Below are 6,304 nucleotides of genomic sequence, written 5' to 3'. Positions count from 1 at the left end.
ATCATGACCCGAGCCGAAGTTGGATGCTCATCTGACTGAGCCACCCAGGCGCCTCCCATAAGCTGTGTTTTCAACCCCAGAATATGCTTCCTCAAAAGCTATGTGACTTGGGACACCCTAAAAGAAAACCAGAGAGAACAGAAACTATTTAAAGGACAGAAAGGTTTTGTTGCCTTTTTTGTTTTTTAGAACGTTGACGCTGTTTAGTCCTTGGAAGGGAATTAGAAAGTGAATCTGTCTCTTTCTATTATTTGTATTAGTGAAAACACCAGCCTTTCCCTCCACCACACACACTAAAAGCGTTGAGTAAATATTTAAAGAATGTCAGTGTGAAGAAGCACTAATTTATTACCCCGTTGTCTTTGTCTAAAGGAAAAGGATTTAGATTGGGTGAAGGGAAGAACATTTTAGGCAGGAGGGTTCAGGCAGCGGTAGTAGTACTGTTTGCTCAGAGCTGGAAACGGGTGTGGAAAGTAAGATTGCCAAAGCAGGTTGTGGCCTGATGGTAGGGAACTAGCTGGATGCCTCGCTAAGAGTCTGGACGGCCTTCTTTAGGTAAGCACATTTTTGGTCCAGAGATGAAATAAAATGTGAAAAGGGCCATATTGAAGTACTCGGCAGCTGGCATTTGGCGATGCTTGCTGTGGGCCATTCACCCACTTGAGAGCTCCTCTGGGAGTTCTAAGGGAGATTCCACAGGGACGGGTATTCAAATTCAAGGTAAACACGATTGCAGACTGCTGAGGGGGACAGGCCAGTCTCTAGTACCTTGGGACCAGACTCGAACCAGAAACTTCCCCATGAGCCCCGTGGACTTAGAGAAGAACTGGTCCTCAGTGAGGCCAAATGCCCATCAGGTCCCCGAGAGACTGGGGAAGGGCATCCATATTTTTCTCATTAACTTATTCATGACATGAAGTATTATGTCTTGCTGACGATGGAGGAAAATATTTGACTGAAGTCTTAAGTTGGAAAAAAAAGTTAAGAGGTTTCTTTTTTTTTTTTTTTTCTCTCCCCTCTTTATGACCCCAGGCCAAAGAAAAAGTTTGTCACTGAATGTTTATGAGAGGAGTAAGCCAGGCAATATAATTTACCTAGCCCCCAGGGTCGGAGGTGGTGGGGTGGGGCGGGCAGTGGGGCGGGGGGTGCTGGGAGCAAGGTGGACATTAGAATTCTCAAGGTTATAAATTTACCCAACAGAGTGAGATGGTAGGTGACCCCTCTGAGGAAAAGGCAGGTCTACGTGACCGCCAGTCACTTCCGAGCTCCAAGGGGCCATTTGACCTTGCCGTCTATATAGCTAAAATGAGTAATGTATTAGCAATGCGAGTAGCCTCTGATCATAAAACCACAGGGGGATAAATCAGCCTAGCTTGTCAGGAAGTGGAAGAGGCGGAGATTTACTGCTGGGACACCACCGAGCTGGACAACGCGGTTCTTGCTCCGAGGACACCAGCCTCCTCCTTCCCGGGGGCGGGGTAGCACCAGGGCCGCCCAGTAGGAGCACAAGCCCTGGACTGGGTGTTCTGCTCCTGGTGAAGCCAGGCTGTTGGTGATGAGTAGCATCGTCATGGAGATATCCTTGGTTGTCATGCTTCGTAACACACTTTCGCTATTACACTCTGACGCGCTCGCTCATTTTTTCCTCCACGTATTCACTCATTCAGCTAAGATCATTGCTGCGCGTCAGGGGCTGGGACAGCATGGGGGAAACACAACGTCAGCCAAGACCCGGGCCTGCCCTCAATGGGCGCTCGGTGGAGAGGGTCCAGAAGTAGTCTGCAAGTGTCGAGCTCTAGATTATTCCAGGATGGCCCTTGCAAGCGTCCACTCCAGACCTCAGGGCAGTATAATTCCTCCTCAGGCCGAACCGAATTTCTCTTCTGGCTTGGACTGCCCAAGAGGTCCCTGACTGCTTCGCCGTGTGAGAGAGGAGGAGGTTTGGTGGACATGAGTCTAGAACTTTCTTTGTGTCATCCTGTATGAGTAAGGGGATGCATGTCCCTTTACAAGGATTCCCCAAATTAAATCTGGACCAACGTATCTGAGGCTTCACCACCTCTCCTGACCAAGCCTGAGCATTATATACCCCAACCCTGTGCCATAGTCACGCTCCACGCTGCTCGGTCCTATACTGGTTGTTTTGTCAGAAGTGAACGCTGCCTCCTCCGTAGTAGATATCATGACTGCTTGACGGTGAAACCAGAGAAATCTAAGAGTGAGGGACCGATTGTCATACCCGAAAAATAAAAATAGTATACTTATTACAACATCCCTGAACAGGGCTGTCTCCGGAATACTGTTCTAGGTCCATCATAATGTGGCAAGATAAGCTTGGAGGTACTAATGTATACACTCTCTCTCCCCATGTATCTTTTCTCTCTTCCTTTTCCTGTTCCCAGCGGATGACCGGACTCTGGGCTTCCTCACCGCAGGGAAAGCTAGCAGAGGGAGAGCTGAAGTTGATTATGAGGCCCTCTGCCATTGGGGCCGCAGAAAAAGAGAGGGGGTGCCTTAAGTCACCTGGAGAGGAGGGAGCCAGGGAAACCCAGAAGGGGCCACATTTTGTGGTTTCTGAGACTAGAGGAGACATGCATGAGGGGGAAGGCGCCAAGCAAACCTCAGGAGAGGGCTGTGAAATGCCGTAGGGAGGCTTCCACCAGCCACAGGGGCTCCCATTCTCGAAAAGAGTGCTGTGCTCCAAGCATCCCTCCAGGAAAATGGGAGCCTGGGGGCTGTGAGGAAGGGCTTCACAACTGTAACAAGTGCAGACAGTTAACCTGAAGACTTAAGGGTGTGTATATGTGTGTGTGTTCACGTGTGCATATGCATGATCCCAAATATCGTCTCTTTGGTACAACCACAGGACCTTTGCATCACCCTAGGAGTAGAGGTAGCTTGTAAAGGCTTTGATTTCCTATCAATCCAGCATGATGGGATTACAGTAGAAATTAAATTGATTTAAGTACAATTAAGAATTGCAATGTTTCTATGGTCTTGAGGTTGTCTACTGAGCCTTACCTGCTTTTCTCCTCAGGTCCTTCTCTCCTTCCCGGCTTTGGCCAGGGTGGGGGCATCAGGCTTGGTACTCAGACCTATTTTAGCACAAAGCCTGCTCCTATGAGGGAGAAAGCTGCATCTGAATAAAATCTTTTCTGGAATAGAACCCTTCAGAATGTGCATGTACATTTTATGCTCCATGTCTCCGCTGTCCTCTTCCCCCTCCCCCCACCTCCTCTCCCCCCTCCCTCTCCTTCTTCCTCTTCTTCTTCCTCTCCTCCTCCTCCTTCTTTCTTCTTCTCCTCCTTCTTCTTCTTCTTCTTCTCCTTCTTCTCCTCCTTCTCCTTCTTCTCCTCCTCCTCCTTCTTCTTCTCCTTCTCCTTCTTCTTTTTCTTCTTCTCCTTCTTCCTCTTCTTCTTCCTCTTCCTCCTCCTCCTCCTTCTCCATCTTTCCCCCTCCTCCCATTTTCCCCTCCTACTCTTCCTGCCTTTAGCTTCAAGGTTTATGCTCTTAACGATTATACTGTGCTCCTTGTTGTCACTTTGAAATACCAAGAAATGATGGTCTGGGCTACCATAGAAATCTCTCCAAGAATCAAGGTGCAGAAGAGTGTGTATGGAATGATTCCTTTTGTGTAAATAAGTATAGAAATTTGGATAGATAGATGATATATGGTAGATAGATAGATAGATAGATAGATGATAGAGACAGGTGGACTGATTGATTTCTTGGTATATGCCTAAATAAGTTGGGGAGGGCAGGGAAGGGGAGACAAAAATGTATTAACAGCAGCTAAGAGAGAGACTCTGGAAGCAAAAGGAGGGGAATGTTCCCCTTTAAATTTGTTCATTTCTGTGCTGCTTGAATTTGCTAACCATGTATCTGCTTTACTTTTTAAATCTATCTACCAATATTATATGCAAAGTGAGATTTTGTATAAAGCCTCTTTTTTGTTTTCTTTTCTAAACATTTTGTGTTCAAGTAACTAATAAACGAGTCCCCTCCTTGAAAGAATCTTGCGCTACGCTCGTCAAGTAATTCTAACATTGCGACCCCACCCCCTGTAGGCCAGGGGAATTCTGACCTGATCCTGAAGACACGTCCCCAATGTCATGGCTGCTCCGGCAGGGGGCGGGGCTCCAGCATGCTCCGGAGGTGAAGAGGCCCGTGTAACAGATGGAAACGAGCTGTGTTGATTGCATCTGTTTCCCCCACCCGCACGCGCTCAAAGGCCCTGGGAGGAATCTAGACACTGCCGTGAGGTCTCAACTTCCATATGGACGTGAAGCTGACATTGCCAAAGCGTTTTCCAATTAAAATGGAAAACAACAATATGGCCTCGGAAGCCGGATCCAGGTTACAACTGGGATTTTCTTAGAAATTCATAGGAGGGTTTGATGGCCTGTGGCCGGGAACCCAGGAATGCCCAAATCTTATTTATGATAACTGCTCCTGCCTCCCGCGAGGAGGTCTCAGCCCCAAGGGCAGTGCCTGCAGGTAGAGGAATACAGCAGACGGGGAAATACAGGCTGGAGGTTTGGGCCCACTCCCCCACGGCTGACATTCTGGTGGCTGTGTGACAGCATCTGGCAAAGACATAGACGCCCAAAGGACAGAGGGAACGACCTGTCTTAGTTTGTCCCCAGACTGTCCCAAAGTCCCAGGAAACCCCTCAGTTCCAGGCGACCATTGATGGTCCTCACAGAATTCTAGAAGGAGAAAGGAGCTGGGTGACTAATTCAATTTTCTGTCCACCTGAAATTTAAGTGACAAGATTTTATTAGCTTCACGTGGGGCTTTGTGCAGACACGAAAGAGCCCGCTCGGGATTCTCTGTCTCCCTCTCTTTCTGCCCCTCCTCCACTCACATGCTCTCTCTCTCTCTCTCTCTCTGCCTCTCAAAATAAATAAATAAACATTTTAAAAAATGCAGTGGGGGCAGAAAGCAGGTTGGTGGCTTCCGGGGCATGGGGAGAGGGATTGTCTAATGGGTACAAGTTTGCTTTTCTGGGTTCTAGAATCGGTGGGGATGCTTGCACAACATGGTGAATGTGCTATAAGCCAGTGAACTAAGTGTATGCTTTACGATGGTTAAAATGGTTAACTATGTTATTTGGATTTTATCTCCATCAGAAGGAAAAGTTGTAAAACTTCAGCGGGATGGCCCCGGCACCCTTGCTCGCTGCAAAGGGTTTGCAGTTTGCACAAGTGGTTAGGTGGCGGTATGGCTTATGTTATCCTTCACAGCAGGATGAGTATAACACTTCCTGACGGGATGGGCAACAATCATGAAAATCGTTTCCACTGTAAGGGGAAGATCTTATGGAAAAGCAATTTCAATAAATGGTTTCCTAAAGTTTTTATTTATTTATTTTGAGAGGGACAGAGACTGTGCCAGTGGGGAGGGGCAGAGAGAGGGAAAGAGAATATAAGCAGACTCTGCACTGTCAGTGCAGAGCCCCACGCAGGGCTCGAACCGTGAGATCCTGACTTGAGCCGAAATCAAGAGTTGGATGTTGAACCGACTGAGCCACCCAGGCACCGCTGGAAAAGCAATTTTAAAAGTAGTGAAACTAAAGATGAATTCTGAATTTTTCTTTCACTTTTAATAAAGGTTCTGAATTCACTGACCTTCACCAGGATGGCAAGTAATCATAATTCTTGTTGCTTAGCGGAAATTGTTTATAAAAGCACATAATCTCTTTGAGATTTAAACACTGACATTTTTTAAATGAGTGAGAAATTGAGTAGTTTCTTCTTTTTTTTTTTTTAGAGAAATCTATGTCACGGAGAGAGCAGAGATGTTTGGAAGTTTCCTCCATTATGTTATTTTTATTGCAGAAAACAATATGCATGGGCGACAGAAAAGCTTTCGAATGTTCATACTTGTAAAGAAACACAGAGATGGAATTTTCTATCTTGTTTATGCATCTCCCAAATGAAGCTCTCTCAAATGCTGCATCTTCTGCTTGTTTCTCTAGGACAATTAGACATTAAAAGATAGAAATTCACTAGCCAGTCTTCAGCAAAAATCTCCGCACAACTGATACATGGCTTGAAAGATTGCTGCAACTAGTCAGTACAACCAAGAGATCTACTTTCTCTTTTTCTATTTATGTATCTTTGGGGCACCTTGGTGGGCCAGTCATTTGAGCCCTGACTCTTCATTTCTGCTCAGGTCATGATCCCAGGGTCATGGAATGGAGCCCTGCATTGAGCTCTATGATGAGCATGGAGTCTGCTTAGGACTCTCTCTCTCTCTCTCTCTCTCTCTCTCTCTCCCTCTCCCCCTCCCCCCACTGGTG

At 46.8% G+C, this 6,304-nt stretch overlaps 1 long non-coding RNA gene across 1 annotated transcript; it reads right to left on the bottom strand.

The window, feature by feature from the left end:
• Positions 1–324: 324 nt before the first annotated feature.
• On the bottom strand, positions 325–4,205 carry LOC120245061. The gene is made up of 2 exons (XR_005531697.1): positions 4,085–4,205; positions 325–3,118 (listed from the first exon to the last, which is right to left on the bottom strand). It is a non-coding gene; the product is annotated as an uncharacterized LOC120245061 (long non-coding RNA).
• Positions 4,206–6,304: the final 2,099 nt, after the last annotated feature.

The sequence above is a fragment of the Hyaena hyaena genome, unplaced genomic scaffold, assembly GCF_003009895.1.
Source record: "Hyaena hyaena isolate Hyena2069 unplaced genomic scaffold, ASM300989v1 scaffold_402, whole genome shotgun sequence".
NCBI lineage: Eukaryota > Metazoa > Chordata > Mammalia > Carnivora > Hyaenidae > Hyaena > Hyaena hyaena.
The sequence above is the reverse complement of the archived record's forward strand: the minus strand, read 5'-3'. Positions and strand labels throughout refer to the sequence as shown.